The sequence below is a fragment of the Cuculus canorus genome, chromosome 6 (assembly GCF_017976375.1).
Source record: "Cuculus canorus isolate bCucCan1 chromosome 6, bCucCan1.pri, whole genome shotgun sequence".
Lineage (NCBI taxonomy): Eukaryota > Metazoa > Chordata > Aves > Cuculiformes > Cuculidae > Cuculus > Cuculus canorus.
Genome location: NC_071406.1, coordinates 3,172,984 through 3,193,405, shown reverse-complemented (window position 1 = coordinate 3,193,405; position 20,422 = coordinate 3,172,984). Strand labels below are relative to the sequence as shown.

General features: G+C 40.5%; 2 long non-coding RNA genes across 2 annotated transcripts; both read right to left on the bottom strand.

Annotated features, from left to right (window-relative positions):
- Window positions 1–1,108: 1,108 nt before the first annotated feature.
- Window positions 1,109–4,278, bottom strand: LOC128852538 (uncharacterized). Its single transcript, XR_008450447.1, has 3 exons — window positions 4,223–4,278; window positions 3,283–3,419; window positions 1,109–1,243 (listed from the first exon to the last, which is right to left on the bottom strand). It is a non-coding gene; the product is annotated as an uncharacterized LOC128852538 (long non-coding RNA).
- Window positions 4,279–10,118: 5,840 nt separating this feature from the next.
- On the bottom strand, window positions 10,119–20,091 carry LOC128852537 (uncharacterized). The gene is made up of 4 exons (XR_008450446.1): window positions 20,019–20,091; window positions 19,244–19,305; window positions 15,147–15,391; window positions 10,119–10,340 (listed from the first exon to the last, which is right to left on the bottom strand). It is a non-coding gene; the product is annotated as an uncharacterized LOC128852537 (long non-coding RNA).
- Between the last annotated feature and the right edge of the window lie 331 nt (window positions 20,092–20,422).

Genomic DNA, 20,422 nt, shown 5'->3' with positions numbered 1-20,422 from the left:
GTTTTAACAATTGTAATGCCACGGGCCGGCTCTTTGTTTACAGCCTTGTGCCTTCCCACCAGGCAGAAATTCAGATGCTGGTGAGCATCCCTCTAGATGTGAGTAGTCTCGGGCCCTCAACACCCTAAAACATGGTTTGCAGTCTCCCCTGCCCCTGGCCGGAGTCAGACGTGGCTCAGGCACACGCTGATGTGAGACACAGGCTTGGAGGCTTCACGACGGAGCTGCCAAGCACACGTCAGTGTTTAGACACCTCCATAATCTTCATGCATCCTCCAGGCTCAGCTGTGCAGAGAGCTGCAAAGGCAATTAAAACCACTTCAGGTTTTTCCTGCACTTTTGAAACACGACGCAGACTCTCGTTTCAACTTTTCATAGATGTTTCTCTATTAACAGTCCGTACCCAATAACTAACCAAGCCTCTCACACATAGACTTCAGCAAGGCTGATAAGGCAACTCTAAACTACATTAGATAAGCATTACATTTTTATAGGCCTCACGTTTTTCTCTAGTTTTATGTTCACTACTAGACTGTGTAAATGTAAAATGAAGCGTGTGAAATCACAGGATGTTAGATGTCACCAGGAAGACAGCCTTATTTATATCTGGCCGTATTTACACACAAAAATCTATGTAATACTATGCAGTGCTACTTATAAAAATCTTGTACACCAAGAACATTTGTGAAATATGTGCTGCACATACTATATATCTATATTGTGCAACAACATATGAATAGGGAATGCCCTGGCACTGGCTCAGATTAAAAGGTGGGATGGTAAACAAAGGTAGACCAGTGAATCAGAGTGGCTTCTAGCACGCTATCTGTTCTGAATACATGGATCCACTTGCAGCACTGCTGTATATATGTGCACAATCATTGTGTGACGAATTAAAAAGGGGCACGTTATACACTTAAGTCATCATAAATCATATCATAAACAACACAATGAGGAAATTTTAATAAACGATATGTTTCCACAACAACTTCGTCCCCTTCCATTAAATCCATATCCCCCCAGGGACTTGTTCTAATATGTCTCAATTCCTAAGTACACATCATCTATTAAAACAAAACAAAAAGAAAAAGTCACAACTCGCCCTGTCAGGAGAAGTTTCTTCCTCTCACTTTTGGTCTGACATTTTCTGATCTGTGGTCAGGATTCCAGTCCACAGCTACTTCGGATGGAAAATGGTTTCCTGCTCCAGGAAAATTTTCTTTGTTTTAAAAACGTTTCTAATCTGCATCAACAAGAAAGGGAGTGAATGGATTAATGGGATATTCACAGGGAAAGACCTCCTTGCAGATTGTTACTATGCCTTCTTAAGGCCAACAGCTTGGATTTATGGTTCCCACATCCTACATGAATGACTTACATGGTGAATTTTTGGCCAGTGAAACAGGCTGAGAATTTCTTTTGATGTAACTCCTAAATGCAACAAGCTTCTCCTATAATAACTGATGCACATATTGTAAACTGAAGTGGTTTTTTTCTGTCTTTGCTAGAAAGACATTTTACAGTTTTCTAGTACCTGTTTCACTGTCATTTTTCTTTTAGAAAGGAACTGAATGTTTCTCTAATATAGGGAACACAATGGGATTCAGACCATCTTCTTCATAGCACTCCAAAGTGACTTTACAAATCACTTTTAATCCCACATTGCCTAGGTGTCAGAACTGATCTTATTTAACAGTTGTGATAATTAATTTGACAGAGAATGCTAGTACACCAATTACATTCTTTTCATGACATGAATTTGGAAGGCACTGCCAACTCAAAGGAGAATATCAGACTACAGGTAAATGAAATTATCTGGGGGCTGCAATGACAGAAGCAGGATAACATTTAGTAATATGAAACTGCAAGTTCAGGAATGTAGGGGTGAATAATCAGTATTTCTGCTGACAGCTTGAACTTATTGCTTGGAAATGGAAGAGGAAGGCAAAGATTTCACAATATGCTGACTACAAGCCACTGATACGTTGCATCCATGAATACAATTGGTAGGTACATCTAGGGAGGGAATAATGTCCTCGTTAAAAATAGGAAACCATTCACACTCTGCACAAGCCCATGGTAGCACCGTGTTGGGATTATCTAGTGCTTCACATTGTTCACACACAGGAGGAAAGTGTATCAAAATATGGAAAAGTGAAACTGAGGCAAAAGTCCAATGTCAATGAGAACGAAATGAAGTCGTTTATTTAGCCCAGTAAAATGAATGAAGGCTGGGGTTAAAACTATTCTAAATCAGTAGACTGTGTCGGTGCAAATATAAACAGGCATTCATCGGCTATAGATAAACTTGGACTGTTAGAAGAATACATCTTAATGGCATCATCAGACAGGAGAGCTATTCTCCCATGGTAGTAGCGGAGGCAAACAAGTGACTTGACTTTAAATTACAGCGGTCATTTTAGGAACCCAAACCCACTGTATGCTTGCCTGGAAAAGCTGGGGACTGAATTTGATAGCCCATGCTCTCACTTCAAATATCGTGAGTATTTCTGGTCTATTCAATGACATTGGAGCTGAGAGCCTGACATCCTTAGAGTTGCTTCAAAACAGAAACAAAAGCAGTCACCACAGGAGTTGAGTATATCAATTTTACTCGTACTTGTTTGAATTAGATCTGTCACCCAGAAGAGACGTCTACATTCCATATGTATCCTCGTAAAGAGCTATTATAGCGCTCCACATCTCTATAAATATAGATACATCATAGATATTACATCCACGCAGCCGTATATGTCACTGACATACATGTGCTTACTATGTAAGAACAGCCTTCAAAATGACGTGTAAACCTCTGTTTGAGATTCATATTGCTGTCACATTAAATAATAAAAAAGGATGTACAAGACAGCATTTCTCTGTTTTCACTAGTTCTGCATACAAGCTAGAGTCCCTCCATTTTCTCCTCCAGCCAAACAGCCCAGAGAAACCAGGATGTTAAACTAATTTTCCTTATACTAAAATCTTCCTTTTTTTTTGTAACTAACTCATCTGATTTCCACGATCATAAAGAACTGTATAATATTAAATTATAACAACAGCAATCAAAGGCATGGGGAGCAAGAGGATTCTCAATTGCAGCCCATGCATCACTCAATATCACCACGGAAGAAGAGATTGAAAAGCACATCAATTCACATAACTTCCTCCCAGTGCCCATTGTCTTTTTCAGTTCCTAATGATGCTGAAGTGTCTCCATGATTAAAATTTAAAGGTTTCCCAGTAACCAAGTAATTTGCCCAAAACTCCTTATCTAGCACTCACCATGAAGATTCTGATTTTAATACACCATTAATCAAGCTCCAGCCAAGTTTACTACTGATACTTTCAATTACAGAAGAACTAACTTCATTCTTCTCAGTGTGTCAGTGAGAGACCACTTCCTTGATTAGCCACAGACCCTAAAAACAAATGGATAACAGGGTTGGGTTTGATGCACTTTACTGAAGGAACTATTTATTGTGAATTACAAATCAGTAAATGGAATTGGATCTCTCTGCTGCAGGATAAACTCAAACCCCAGCCAAATTTTGAGCCATACGTATGCCATTATAATGAAAAACATTAGCTGATTTCAAATTTTACAGTGTAATAATAATATGTGATTTGATTAAATGTAAATTAATGCAATGGTGAATCTAACAGGCGAGTTGTAAATATCAGCATATTTCACAACACAAACATTTACACAAATGCGCATGATGCGTGTTTAATTTAAGCATATGAATAGATCCACAGCCTTCAATAGGACATCTCATGCTCTAAGTGTTGCACGTGCATAAGTGATTGCAGGATCAGTTATCAGAAAATGATCCCCGGTACAATTTATAAGAATTCCAACAGATTGCAAATAGCTATGATTTGTCACAAAACATCTGGTCTCTTCTCTCTGCAATCAAATGGACAAATGGAGATAACAATACAGACTGTGAAATCGCAGCTTGTAAAAAACAATTAGAGGGAAAGAGACCCGTACCTTACCCTGCCAGAGTGATGGAATTTGCACAGCACTGTCTGGCTCAGCTAACAAAGAGTCAGCATTTGTTTGAGCTCGAGTGTGATTTCCACAAAACAAGGATTTAATTCGGGAGTTATTCCCCCAGCTACAGCCAACATTTCAGGAAAGCCTCTGGCAAAACAGGATCAGGAGTGTTGTTCGTGTCCAAGCTAGAGCCAAGAGATTTACCTGTTCTGTGGAACTGACCTGCAGTGATGGCACACCAGCGTCACGCCGACACGGATGAGGAGGAGGAGCGGCTGGGCAAAATCGTGGGGTTTTAGTTCAATATATCAGATCATTCCAAAGCACTTGGTTCTGAATGCAACTGACCACTAACTAATGAATTCATTTTCCTTCAGCTAGCTACAGCACTTCTTCCAGTTACATTGCAAACTTGCAAGAAGTGCCTCAACAGTGAAATCAAAAGGAAAGGTAATAATTAATTTGGCTGTGATGCTGTGCTCACGTCGTAACAAACACCTCAGAGTAGCATTTGTAGGTTGGACCGGATGATCTTAGAGGTCTTTTCCAACCTTAATGATCCTATGATTCTACAAAAGCATTTAGGAATATTAATCACAAAGCTCAGATTTATGCAATATAATTTAAATCAGAAGGATTTTGAGGGAAGAATTAAGAACGTACATGCTCTACGATACCAGAAAATGAGATAGATTTTTCATTCATAGCATTATTCGAAGTCTCTGGATGGTGCCATTTACTGTTGAGCTTGATTATATCTTATCCGACTAAAAATAAGTTTGATAATTAAGAAAAGACTACAGATAGAATTCTTTAGGGAAAAAAACAGAGTTTGCTGTAGTTCAAAGCCAGCTTTCACATCTCAGCTGGCATTCTCAAGAGCAAACTAAAGTTTTAGCTCATAGCATGCTGTGAGGCACCTGAAGACAAACCTCAGCATCTCTCTAGGTCAAGGCTGCAGTGCACACGTAGAAGCCTGTTTTAGGAAGAGGACAGATATTTGGGTAAGATAATAAGACTTCTTTTAGAATGATGTCCAAAGAAACCAGAGCTTTGGCTGCTTCTTCAGAGCATGAGGAAACCTACTCCTTTGGGGTGTCCAACCCCACCAGGGACCTCCTCTCAAACGAAAAATCCATCACAGCTTTGCAAGCAGTGAGAACAAGACAACATCTATGCAAGAAACTTAACTTTTCTGGTACTCATCCAAAAAAAAAGTTCCTAAATTTCTGCTGCTTGCTCTTCTCTTAGGTTTTTGGGCTTTTTTTTTCCCAACAATAATCCACAGTGCAAAGTTGAATGGATAAGGCACACAAAGAAAACATCGCTACAATTTTCCCCTGAAGTTGTACTTTATCCCAACCATAGTAATACCTTTTTGTAAGATTTACAATGTTAACCAATTCTTTTCTGTCAACTAGCAATTTTTTGGCAGATCCCTTTTGCATGATTCATGAAGGACCAGTAAAAGGCTAATTGTTCAAATTAATTTGCGTAAATGACTAAGCAAGAGATAACAAAATTACATCTGCACTTGTTTGGCAAAGATTCAATAGCAGCGGCCCTGTACTGCCAGCTGCTTCCAGACAACACTCTTGCAGAAATTAAAAGCTACAAATATTAATTAATACACTTTTTTGGTACGTTAATTTGCACTGAAAGGTTCCGGAGTACAAAACTGCTGAGAAGATGAACCATGATAATTAGAATTAATGGGATGGATGCATGTTTTTTGCAGCTGAAGTTTTAAAAACCCATGAATGGAACTGGGAACTTGGAACTGACATTCTCATAAATCTCTATGATAATGCCGCTATTAGTATTAGAAGGATTAAGTACTGTGGCTCCAGCGTTATCCATCACATGACACGTTGTATCCCATCTGTCACTGCCGCAGCTAAGACATGATAGCTGTCCTTGAGGAAGCCGTATGAAAAGCTTTGGGAATTCAAGGAATTGTGGTGCTGAGTGTCGGCCTACAAAATGAATAGCTCAAACCTCTGACTCTCAAAGAGAAATAATGGCCAGTGCTCTGTACTTGTCAGCTTAGTGCTTTAACAAATACTCCGACTACGGTATCTGTATTTAAGTTAAGTTATGCAGTCTGAATTACAGATAAATCAGGCAGCGAAAACGAACAGTCAAATGTCACAGATTTTTATCTTTAACTCATTTCTATCTTTGTAGGTTGGATGTCGCTGGAATAGTTTTTACTGATGCTCATCATATTAATTTTTCATATTTTAGGGCAGAGAGCAACACTGAAGCACTACTCAGTGCGTCGAAATAACAATGAATTTTTACATGAAATCAGTAATGAGATCATTTACCTACTTCACAAGGTTATCTGCACATCATCAAGATTCAAACTCCCTTCTACATGGAAACGCAGTCATGAGAAAGTGAAATTTTAAATGCATTCTATCTTGAAATTTTGCCTTTCAAATTAACTTTAAATTTTCTCTTAGAGCTTTCCAGACTTTTGAAGAATTAGTGCAATTTTTACCTTCTACAGTTACTTTAGGGGAACACAGACGCAGCAAGACTCTGCTACCTATTTTACTAATTGATTTTTCAATGCTAAGAAAAGTCACAGAGGAGGGACTTTCAAGCTTTCAAAGGTAAGAAATTCTTAAAAAGCACTTTTACTTCTATTTTTAATGATACTTGTGTACACATGCAGTGTGGCTGGTGTGAAAGGCTGAACCAGAAGGCAGGTCTAAGAAAGACCAGAGGGTGAAGAAGCAGTGGAGACTTTCTTGGAAAGGAGCAGCTTCCTCACCCTGTTCACACAAAAACCCACCCCAGGGTGCTCGAAGTTGGCCGAAGCAGACAAAGCCTCTCCCAAAATCAAGCTTGCACTAAGTAAAAAACGTTAGAGGCTGCCAATTCTCATTGAGAACGTACTGCCCCTGGGAAAGAAACCCTCAAAATTATGCTTTCACAATTTCTCAGACTCCCAGAACGTTACTTTCCCTGCCAAGGCTGACCATGACACGCCTGTCCTTCCACAGGACAATCACAGCTGAATTCAACCTGTTCAGCTGAAGATTTTGCAGAATAACCGTAATTTTTTTCTAGTGAAGTTTGCAACATAATGCCAGCAAAGGCAGAATATCAGCATTGTAATTTCATCCCTATTTCTAGCATACCATTTTCACAGGCTACCCATGTTATTATTCCCTTACTCTGAGCTATTAGATCATTTTCCCCTTCTACAATGAAATAAGTCCGCTTCGACTCAGCTTTAATTCATCTGCACGAGCTTAAAAATATAAAGAACTTGTTATGTCCCATCTCCGATGACATCACTGAACAAAACACAAAATTCTCCTTAACCCTAATCCTCAGCATGTGAGTCGTTAATATTGTGCAGTCAGATTGCTCACAATCTCGCAGCACACAAAGTCAATGCAAATCTTCCCATCTCTGGGCACCAGGTCAAACCAGGAGCACAGGAGCGAGGACTGGTGCCGAGTGCTCCGTTCTTACCCCCCAAACATAGATTTTCATTACCCTATTCAGCAGAAACGCCTGAAAATCACAAAGTATACACATCTTTTAGAGCTTAGCTATATAATAATAATAAAATAGATAATAATTTATTAATTATTGTGAATTATAGAGTGTGTGCATACTTTTTCACACACTGAAAATGTGTTCAACTTACAGTCCAGAATATTTACCCAGGTGGGTGGCAACCTCCGAGCCTCCGAAACTAATATCCTTCCCTTTCTGCACTCTGAAGACACAAGGATTTACCCCCACACAGAGATGAGAGATAAAACGGCTCTGTTGGCATTCAGCTGCCACATGGAGTAAGCTATTCAAAGAGGTTTTGAGTCAAGTTAAAGAGAAAACTGAATAAGCTCATGAACCACGACACAACGAATAACACGGAAAAAAAATAGGAGCATGGCTAAAACAGAGCGCAACGCAAAATCAGTTCCTAACGAAATCTAAATTGTTAAATAGAAAAGAAAATGCAGAGGAAAAAAAATAAAATCAAGAATTTTTGCATATCTCTAGCACCTTCCACCTAGAAAATCCCATGCACTTTATTGATGTTTCCGTGGTTTATGATCTCTAAAATCCCAGCAGGTTAACCATTAGCACTACAGCCTACAGGTTATCCACTAAAATTACAGTTTTGCTGGAAAATGGAGTAGCAAGGGGAAAATCCGCTTGCCCAGAGCACAGGAAAACCCAGCAGCAAAGGAAGGCAGTACCCCAGCTGGTCCCGGAATGGCACCCGTCAGACACGAAGGACCTGAGCACAGGTTTTATTCTTCGCATTACAGCTTGTGCAACTGGAGCCACTGCTGAAGATAACTCTGAGCAAGAAGTACTTTTGCGCCCAGGGAATTTGTCTGAAATAAAATTTTTACCTGTATGCTGTCTCATTATAGCAAAGAGTAATTGTGGTGGCTATTTGATACCAGTTCTTCTAATAAAAATTTGACTCTTTTTCTCTCTGGCTTTAATTAGCATTAGCATACTGGACCTGATGAAACTTTACAAACAGGCATACGTTTTTGGCAAAAGTTTGGCTTTTTGGATCATGTTGTTTTTCCTCACCTGCAACCACATCATAAACCAAATTCCTTGCCACTCCTGATGCTAAAGTTCATACTGTGAGCAACCTGAAGATGAGGAGCTTAATTATTAATTAAATAAATTTCCTTTAGGCTGTAATAACAGACCAGCACTACTAAAAAGAACACTTAGATTTGCATTTATGGACCTTTACTGAAATAATTCTCTTCCCTTGAGATGGTTCTTTTTTTTTTCCTATCTCATCAGTCTTATGTCTGAGTGCAGGGCATCAAACTTGTCATCAAACTTTCAGCCTTGGTCTCCTTGGTGCAGAAGCTTTAAGCTTGTTAAAATCACACACACACAGAATCACACACAGAATCACCCGGTTGGAAAGGACCCATTGGATCATCGAATCCAACCATTCCTAACACTCCCTAAACCATGTCCCTCAGCACTTCATTCACCCGTTCCTTAAACACCTCCAGGGAAGGTGACTCGACCCCCTCCCTGGGCAGCTGTTCCAGTGCCGATGACTCTTTCTGTGAAGAATTTTTTTCTGATATCCAACCTGAACCTCCCCTGACGGAGCTTCAGGCCATTCCCTCTTGTCCTGTCCCCTGTCCCTTGGGAGAAGAGCCCAGCTCCCTCCTCTCCACAACCTCCTTTCAGGTAGTTGTAGAGAGCAATAAGGTCTCCCCTCAGCCTCCTCTTCTCCAGGCTAAACACCCCCAGCTCTCTCAGCCGCTCCTCGTCAGACGTTCTCCAGCCCCTCGCCAGCTTCATTGCTCTTCTCTGGACACGCTCCAGAGCCTCAACATCCTTCTTGTGGTGAGGGGTCCAGAACTGAACACAGTATTCAAGGTGCGGTCTCACCAGTGCTGAGTACAGAGGGAGAATCACCTCCCTGGACCTGCTGGTGACCCCATTTCTGATACAAGCCAAGATGCCATTGGCCTTCTTGGCCACCTGGGCACACTGCTGGCTCATGTTCAGTCGGCTGTCAACCAGCACCCCCAAAAATGTCACAGAATGGTACTAATCTGCACGTTTGTTACACTGAAAAGAAAAGCAATATGTAGATTTTAAATATGAGACTGTCTGGGTCTCAGTTCCCATATTCGTCCAATAACAACCTTTACATTGAGCTTCTTAAGAAGACTCAGGGAATACTAGACGTTTCCAGACATTTAATGGCAGACAGTAGGCAGCTGTCACCCAAAACTAGGGAAATCTGTGCTGCAGGGCAGGTAGGAAATAAGTTACAGCGATCAGTGAAAACAGTATACCTGTATAGGCCCATCTATTGCCTGCAGATGCCACTGAGATTCTGTACAGGTGGATGCACCAACTTTGTGGAAGACGCTCATGGGTGATGAGTCTCTTCTTCTCAGTAGATTTCTATGGACTTCCAGAACACAAGCACTAAGAATAGGACATCTTCTATTAAAAAAAAAAACCAAACCCAGGACCACCGAGTGGGCATTGTGGGTTTACCGTGTACAAGAAAAATATTCTTAACTCACTAACTGAAAAATCCCAATCACCCTGGGTTATCTGTGATAAAGAAACTTACCCACCATCATTTGTTGTCTCTCCAACACCAGACTCCTGAGTAAATCCTTTATTTTGTATCTTGGCACTTGGTAACTCTTGGAGACTGGCAAGGAAGAAATATCTGCTTCTGAGATCTCCAAGCTGGCTTTGTCTACGACTCTCTGCGACATCTCTCTGCACAGGCTGGTTGTCTGAGGACAAACATCTGTCTTGGACACGTCAGAGTACTCTAAGTTCACACTGACCACTAGGGAGAAGTCAAAACAGAAAAGAAGTTGTGTTCCAGTTAAGTGTTAAAATTCTTTACAACAAATAAAAGATTAATCAGACACAAATTAAACAAAAATACAAATAGGAGGGTGTGTAAAAAATCCAGCCCAAAATTAGAATATCCTTGGCACCAGTCTCACCTCCAGTCAGTCCCTTGATGACTGTCAGAAGCAGCTCCTGGTGAAAAACAGATGGTGCTGACTCAGGACTGAATGGAATTGAAACTCAGATGTGAATTCAGATAGAAAGAATAGGACGCATCTTCAAAGAGCCCATTAGTACTCTTCCAGTAGAAGGCCTTAGTCGTGCTTTCCTCTCAACTGAGCAGGTTGGCCTCCATAAGAGCTCTAAAGGAGCACGTGCAGGTTTGTTTGAGGACAGTTTCCCAGGGGACGTGGCAGGGAACCCTCCCAGGGCTGGTTTTCTTTACTCACATTCTTTTATTTTCCCCTTAGGAAGCCAAATAAATTACAATATAATAACCTGCAAACATACACTATAGCCATGTTTCCTACCGCCCTGTTATACAGCAGTGCCTTGTTTTCTGCTGATTTACCAGGATTTTATGGAGAACCCTAATGACTCTTTAATATGCCCTGTTTGTTATCGCTGTCCCTGAGCCCCAGACTATAAGCAGGAGCAGGTGGTACCTGCAGCGTACGGCATACTGTTACACAAAGCATTTGCAAATGCTCATACAAACTCTGGTTTGGCGTCTAAGCAAAGGTTTAACGATAACATTTTTAAAGCAGTAAGAGATAGGCTTTCATCACGTTTTAGTGCAAACACCTTTGTATCTAATAAGTCACTCCTAATTTCTTCACCAATTACTCGAAGTGCAACCCTACAACGTCACCGAGCAATAAAGGAGCGCTCAGGGTTAACGGTGTTAGCCAGCACTATGCCCATCAGGACTCCCATGCCCTCCATAACCGTCATTCGCATGGGCATTTATTTTCTCTTCTTTTCTTATCCACATTTCCTTCTAAATGTCCCTGCTGTGCTTTGTGCATTTTGGTTGTTGCCTTAATGGAAACAGCAGCAAAAAAATTACCAGACCAGTAGCTACAGAAAATTAAGTCCTCTGTTTCTACGGAGAACAGATGTAATGTGCATATCAGAAGGACTGCCTTGATCTGAGCAGCTTACACCATATCAGCCCTGTTCTGCAGGACCACGCCAGAGGGTGGCGAGGAAGAAATGATTTATATTTGTGCATCAGACATCCTAATTCCCTCATGTACAGTTTCAATAGAAAGAGACACCAAGAGCTTTCGAAATATGTGGCTAATTATACATCTCATCAATGCTCAACACTTATACTCACGATGAGCACAAAGCACTTGTCTACTCTGCCACCTATCCTCTTCCTGGGTTGTTCTTATTAATGGTCTCTTATGTAAAGAGAGTTGGCCGCTTAAATTCTGAAGTCTGTCAGTTTAAAAGATTTAAAGTATTTTCAAAATGCAGAATAGACTTTTTGTGTGTGCTCTTATCATTCAAGAAAACGTTCACCAATATATTTTTTTTTTTAATTAAAAAAATCCCTTTGGGCTATGAACGCCAAGTTTTAGCCCAAAGGGAATTTCTATTTCAAATATAAAGCCCTGAAAATCAGAGTATGTATACATATACTACAAAGCCTGATAAACCCTTGACTGTGACACTGCTACTGAGGGTTGCTATAATATCTGATGACAAAACTGACAGATTACTTCTGGTGAGAATGTGGAACCCTTTTTGTTTTTAACTTGACCCTGAAGACATGTCATAACATTTGTAATATCTGCAATAAAGTGTCAGCTATACTGCTGTAAGACTGCTGGAGCTTGGAGTTAAGCATTCAGTTTAGTGCTCCTACAGCTTTCAATTTAAAATAAAAAAGACTCTTAATTTCCTTTTGGACAGTCCAAACCGAGTCGAACTACACTAATTTGTCTTAGCAAATACGAAGCAGTAGTGGGGAACATGACTACTGGAAGAGAAATCCAGAGCAATAGACAAAACAGAATAAAATAAACCTATCAATCGTCTCTACATAAATTCAAGATTTACAGTTCAGTAGAAATAAGAAGGGATTGCAATAAAGCGAGTGTCAACGACCACCACAATAGCAGGGCTAACTCGATTTCAGCTGGCGGCGAACTAAAATTTTACTCTAACCTCCAAGCTACACAAGTTTTATGAAGTATTTTAAGAGCATTTCAGGCGGGATAAAAATATCAATATTGCCTCCCATTCCCTGTAGTCAAATGTGCCGCTTTGAAGACCGGACGTTCAATTAGGGAAACGGATCCTCCTGGGCTGGTCTCCCCAGCCTCGCATCTCCTACGCATCATTTTGTCCCGCTGTTGAATCACATTAGTCATGATGACCACAGAAAGCCTAATCCTGCCATTGATATAACGTCTTTGACTCGGAGACGGTATTTCTAAAGATGCTCTGTGCAGACTGGAACAGAGAAGCCCCACTTCCCTAATAAACTTGTCCCAGAATTAATAGCTTGATATAAAAGTAAGCACCAGGCACAAGTGTGTGAAAGACAATATTTTGCTGCCACTAACAAGGGCTGATTTCTTTGTCTAAGTGTACAATATAGCAAAACTAAGCTTTATTTCCCAAGAGATAAAATACTTCGTTTATTTGTGTAACTTCCTCAGACTTTATATTCTTGTGTGTTTCAGGACTTCAGTAGTTGCCTTCTTGTAATATTTCAGCTTTTAAGCTGTTTTCTTGCCTCACTGAACTCACATAAGATACATCTGAAAGCTTTAGTACAAATTTACTTCGAATAAAGTCTTCAATTCATTTTCATGGCACCAAAAAGACAGCTTTAATAACTGCAATGACAAATAAACTGGAAATCATTCCAGGCCTTTTCACTTAACTGACAAGTAGAACGCTCTCATAATGAGCCGCAGGTTTTACGTTTTCTCTTTGACCATAATAGCTTCATTTAAGAGCGTCAGACCCTGACACTTCATCATTTATCTACATTATTTCTCATCTTCTTTCAAATAAATTATGGAATACTAGACTGAGCACATAAAAACAAAGTGACTTGTTATCTGTAAACAGAAAGATAAATTGTCCAGAAGTTCCTCATTTAGTTCCTTTTAAATTTAAGGGCAAGTTATTGGTTGTACCTTTTTTTTTTTTTCCTATCCCAATTTTTTGCATTTTTTTACAGCCATCTCATTCTGTTGCCAGTGGCCTTTGTGCAGCCATCCAAAGCCTGATGATAGTGCAGAAGGCATAAAATAATTCCATTATCCCAAGGTTGGACAGGGTAGTACAGAAAAGAAAAAAAATATTGAAAAAAATCAAATAAACAACTTACATGGGTATTTCTCCCCATCTGTAAAATTCCTCGCCCATAATACATTTTGTCATACTAGCAAATGTGACACATCCAAAGTAATGAACAGTGCGTCTGTAACTGTCCTCGCCTTTAGAAACATAGCGCTGATATTTACCATCAGCAAAGCCCCCCCTTCCCTGGCGAAACACATTAATTCTTGTCTTAGAGCGGTGTTGAACACTTGGAGTTCATATTTATTTTGTTTTAAAATTGTATTGTCTGAAACACTATTAGCAAGACCGCATTTACATTTTAATTATTAGTGACAGATGAAATTAAGGGACAGGTTCAGTTTAATAATATTGTGTGTTTCTACCACGTCTCCCCCTGTGACAAATCACTGAGCGTGTCTACCTGACGTCTTGGGGTGCAGAGACCCCCCCGGCCACAGAGTCAAGTCCTGCACCAAAATCCGTGAAGCCCACACCAGCGTCCTTAAGCAGCCATAGGTACATTTAATCCCACCAAGATTTTTGGGGAGACTGTCTAGACTATCCCTGTTTTAGACATGGGGAAATTGAGGCAAGAGACATCCATAAGTAGGATTCCAATGATGAAATCCAACAGCCTCAGTTTTAACAATAGATTTTAAGCCCTATGTCTCGAGACAAAACAAAAAAACACAAACCCAAAAAACCAGGTAGGAAGATTTTTGAGAAAAGTCCTTCTTGTTACTTTGAAGGATTCCTTTAAATGTACAACAAAATTATGATGAGACTTTGTGAATGGATTCCAGGTGTATTCCATGTCCTAAGAGACACTCTGTCTCTCACCACCATGCTTGAGAAAACAAGGAGCTGAAAAAAGCCTCAAAAACTCAAATCACTGAGGACATTTCAACCAAGTTATGGAGTTTGGCTCGAACTTTGGGTTTTGGTGGCAATTTTAGATGGAATCTTCTTCGACCAGTGCTTTGTATGGTTATGCAGGTTGAGACATGGGGATATTTCCTGTCATACAGCAAACAATCCCAAGCTTTGTGTGGGCTGAAGGTTTCAGAGAATCATAGGACAGTTTGGGTTGGAAGGGACCTTAAAGATCATCCAGTTCCACTCCCTGTCACGGGCAGGGACATGTTCCACGAGATCAGGTTGCTCAAAGCCCGCATCCAACCTGGCCTTGAACACCTCCAGGGATGGGGTAGCCATGACTTTCCTGGGCAACCTATTCCAGCGTCTCACCACTCTCGTGGTGAAGAAATTCTTCCTAACATCTAACCTAAATCTGCCCCTCTCCAGTTCACACCCATTGCCCCTCGTCCTATCACCACAGGCCTTTGTGAACAGCCCCTCCCCAGTAGGTTTGGGGACAAGCTGGACAGTGGAATCACAAGTTTTATTAACAGGTTGATGAGCAACTCAATCATCGGTCGCTTCGCATCCACAGCGCAGAAACGCACCTACACATCACCGCCACTCTCACCTTGAACCCCTGGAGGTCAATCGTTCATCATGTCCAATCCCACAGGCATAAACAGCTTTGCAGAAGAAAACGGAATGCTCGAAGAAGGACTTCTCATAGGATACCTCAGTACATTTAAGGCCAGACCTTGGGCTGTTTGATCTTCCAGGTAAGTTTTCTTTCGAGTTCTTCCTTTCGCTCTCTTCTCCAAGCTCCTGGTGCTGGCACCGTGGGCACGCAGCCATCTTGCAATTCAATCATGTTATCTGCGTAGTGCAGGCAACAATCAAATAAAGACAAAAAAATAAAGAGTTTAAGCTGAGGTTCCCATCAGCTGCAATTCCATATACATAACATTTTAATTATATCTCATCTCCAGTGTAATAGTTAGACATGCCATTTGATACAGCTTTTTTTTTTTTATTTGAAAAATTAAATCTAACTAAATTAGCAAAAATAAAGTAGTAAAAGTTAATTGGGAATTATCTACTCCAAAATAACTCTTACTGGTAAATGCCTTGTGTGATTATAAAAGGCTGATAAATATAATTGTATTTATATAATGAGTATCATGTTTAATTTACTGTACTTGCTTGTTATACACCATTTTATGCAGGCTTCATAAGTGAGCTTCATATTATTGCTTGTATCGCTTTTAAAAAAACAAAATTATAATCAGATGCAGGACATAGGAAACATCCAACGGATTTAGAACAAGTTAGCGATTAGCAATTTGTCGAGAGAAATATTCAGGACGATCTGCATCTGTGTGACCTAAAAATAAGAGCATTCAGGAACACTCCGCACACTGATGGTTCATGCCTAAGTGGCTTGACACAACGCGCTGCGGGCTGGTGGATGGAGCCTATGGTGTAAGAACTGTGATGTTAATCTCCGAGTTTACCGTCAGATGGGCAATTACAAACAAATGCATGAAAATGGAGTAACGCTTGCTCCTGGCAGGGCGGTGCTCTGCAAAAGAATGAATTTTCCTTTTTTGTACTTAATCGTGAGTTAATATAATTTTGATCAGATGTTTTCATATTCCAGAAAGCAGAAGCCAGCGCAGCCTCTGGCTTTGTGGGTTTGCTCTGGTTTAGAACCAGACTTGAGACTATGTGACTGTTATTAAAAATTACACACAAGCCTTGGCACAGAATCATAGAATCATAGAATGGTTTGGATCGGAAGAGACCTCAAAGCCCATCCAGTTCCAACTCCCCTGCCATGGGCAGGGACACCTCCCACTGGCTCAGGGGCTCCAAGCCCCATCCAACCTGGCCTGGAACCCCTCCAGGGATGGGGCAGCCACCACTTCCCTGGGCAACCTGGGCCAGGGCCTCCCCACCCTCATGGTGAAGAATTTAATCCCTATGTCTAGCCTAAATCTTCCTCTCTCAGATTTGTAGCTATTCCCCCAGTATTATCACTCCACGCCTTGTGAACAGTCCCTCCCCAGCTTTCTTGGAGCCCCTCCAGGTACTGGAAGGTCGCTATAAGGTCTCCTCAGAGCCTTCCTTTCTCCAGGCTGAACAACCCCAACTCTCTCAGCCTGTCCTCATATGGAAGGTGTTTCATGGCATAACTCCCACGGTAAAGAGTTTTAAAACTAGGTATTTATACCCAAGACAGGAGATCTGCACGTACCCCATGCGTGTTGAATTGAATTCCATGGTTAGAACTGTGGGGTTATCCTATGCAGGGACAGGAGTTGGACTCCATAATCCTTGTGGGCCCCTTCCAATTCACAACATTCTATCATTCTGTGATTCATCCTCATACCATTCACAATGCAGAAAATACCCAAAAGGAAGGTAAAATTTCTGTTTTATAAAAGTTTTTCTTTTTCAGGGTTATTTTGGTGTCTATGTCATTACACGCAATACAAAGCAGCCGCATGACTCCAGAAAATCAGTGGGAAAATAGGACTCTAAACTGAGAAAAATCTCACATAGTAAACTACGCTATAATAATAATAAATAGATATTTAAGTTAAAATTTGTCCTGTTGCTTGCATGTTACTTGCATAACTGTTCAGATAAAACATGCAAGTAACAGGACAAATTTTAACTTAAATATCTACGCATAGCTCCCTCTGAAGTTTGTGGTAGAACATCTTGGTTCTACAGCTTCGCTCAAAGTCTTTATCCTCAAGTTACCACCAGGAGACTGAATTGACTATGTGTATTTATCTGCTCAGTCACACAGTTTGTCCAATACATTCAAATTTCAATATGTGTAAATAATTATCAAAGTTGTGTCAAGGACCTCTGCTTTTTTTGTCCTATAAACTTAATGGAATCATAGAATTATGGAATGATTTGGGTCAGAAAAGACCGTACAGATCATCCAGTCCCAAGACCCCTGATTGAGATAGGGACACCTCCCACTCAAAGCCCCATGCAACCTGGCCTTGAACAACTCCAGGGATGCGTAAGTAGATAAAGTTCCTACAGGACACCATATCTTGCACTCTCCTTTCAGTCACCATTGACACTGCAGAAACTCCATATATCCTCTATGTGGATAGATTTTTGACAGTATCCTTGTTCCCATTCAAAAAAAAACCTCTCAAAAATTCATAATATCTTATAAATAATGAATATCGGACTTTCAGATTTCCTTTTAAACCACAGGACAGCTGGAAATCTGAGATTCTCATGTAATTATAGTGCTGGGGTCTGAAGACAAGCCCTTAAAATGAATATTAAAAATTCCAAAGAACATGTGGATTTTGAAGCTCAGTCAATGCTTCATTGCTTTTAGGCAATGAGTTCAACCAAAGAAACTCTTCTTTGGAGAAAACTGATTGGCAGCAAGTTAGTAGGAAAGAATTGTTGACTTTGGAACACCAGAAAAATCACCATATACTTTTAATTAAAGAAAGGGCATGTTTCTTTCCAACTCCCCCGTACTTAGTCTAGCTCGGCCCGGTTTCTGTTATTTCTGTTGTGGATACATAGCTGCAAGATTTATTGTATCAGATTAAAAGTAAAGGCTGTAAATGTCAGATTCCTTAGGTGTTTTCTGTTAGGGCTTCTTAGTTTTAGTTTATTTATAAATTATCATCCTGAGGCTTGTAAAAATGGGCTTTCCCCTCCTTTCTTATTCTAGTGACACTGTAATTTATACTGCTGATTTTCTTAGAAGTCAATTAAGAATTACCATTTGTTTCATAACAACAGGAGCTAAACTGGGGCTGTACCTCTACACGCAAGCTATTAACAGATTTTACGCTACTATAGTGCCAAAAATTAGTATCATGTGCACCAGAACCTAAGAAAAACAGACAAAGAAACCGGCATTTAAGTCATTGACCTTCTACGGACTACAATCATGGTTACGCAGTTCGGAAGACATACATCTACCCATGCCAGGATCAAGAGCAAAAGCCCGGACTTGATAAGCACACATTTCCAAAAGAGTGTTATTGTAGGGAGAGACATCTGTCTGGCTTAGCTGTATGTGAAAAAGGTACCCTACGAGGTCAGGCTGAGAGAGTTGGGGTTGTTCAGCCTGGAGAAGAGAAGGCTCCAGGGAAACCCCACAATACCCTTCCAGTACTGAAAGGGCTACAGGAAAGCTGGGGAGGGGCTCTTGATCAGGGAGTGCTGGGGTAGGGTGAGGGTGAACTGTTTTAAGCTGAAAGAGGGGAGATTTAGAGCAGATATTGGGAAGAGACGTTTTCCTGTGACGATGGTGAAGACCTGACCCAGGTTGCCCATCCCTAGAGGGGTTCAAGGCCAGGCTGGATGGGGCTTGGAGCAACTTGATCCAGTGGGACCTGTCCCACGGCAGGGAGGCTGGAACTGGATGATCTTCAAGGTCCCTTCCAATCCAAACCATTCCATGATTCAAGAATTTATTACTATCCCCCTCTTTTCTGACCCGTTTAATGTTTTAAAACGTTAGTCCTGTTTCGATAAAACTTCTGAACATGTAATTGTGAGCAAGGCACTGTATCTTACTAAGCGTCTGCTTGCCTTAGTTTCATTCTGCGAAGTTTCAGCCGATATTTGGACAGATATTTAGGAGTTACAGGGTTATACTGACATTTCTAAGTGCACAAGATAAAAGATATATAAAGCACTCTTGAGTTAATCTCACTCTGCTCTCACCTGAGGTGACCTACTCAGATCTCTTAAGTCTTTCATGAGTTTTTACCTTCAACTCTAGGGTTCTGCAAACAGAAAGATGCAGTCATATACTCCCGTATGGATCATAACATCATTGATCATAATATATGTATATAATTATGTTAAACTCCACAAGATGTTCCTTATAATCTCACCTGCACCAAATATTACTTTTCCTATAGCTTGGGTTCAGAGTGGGTTTGCGTTCGCTTGACTTTCTGCATCAGCAGGTTTGAGCTATTTCATGGCAGAAAATGCCTATTTGATATAAACATAGAAGATAATAATTAACCAAGAGCCCAAACCCAATGGACAGAAAGCACTTACGAAAACAGAGAGGACAGGTCTTGCCCAGATGGTATGTCCTCTCTTCCAGCTCAGTGCACCAACACAAGCTCATCTCATCACCCAGTTTTAAGGCCAGTGAACACAGCATAATCGTCAAGTGTATCGTAACTACAGAAATATCTGTTCCAGATGTTTTTGATGCATTTTGAATCACCATTTTTCACAATGTGATTCAATTATTCAAATCACAAATAATTTTTCACAGTTTCACAAACTGCAAAAGTTTCCAGTTCTTATCTACAGCGGATTGATTATTATTCTTATTATTTCAAGTAAAATTAATTCTCATTACAGGAACTAGATGACTGCCATAAAGACTCAGATCGTTCCTCTATCCCCAGCCAAATAATGTTATATTGGTGTCAGCAGTGCAGGTTTTTCTCAATGCTGTACCAACACACACACTCACAATACCACGGAAGCCTTTGCGGTGGGAAATTTTAACAGATGTAGCTGGATCACCTAGAGAAGCCCTGAAACAGATCCACCACCAGCTTCACTCGAGGTAACTACAGTCCTGGTGTGCCTTTGATCATCTGTTGAGTCATGTGGAAAACACAGAAACAAATAAACTGATGAGCCAAGTTCCGAAGTAAAACAATGGTTTAAGAGAAAATTATGTCCTTATAATGTCTTCAGAATCATTTGGAAGTACAGCCATTTGCAATAAAATACACCAAACCTATTCTCACATGGAAAAATACTGATCTTTTTCTTTTTTACACAGTCACAGGTGCCTTAGACATTAGAATAAGGCAGTGAAAAATAAACCAATTAAGCCACGATGAGCTTGAGAAGGTATGCATGCATTAG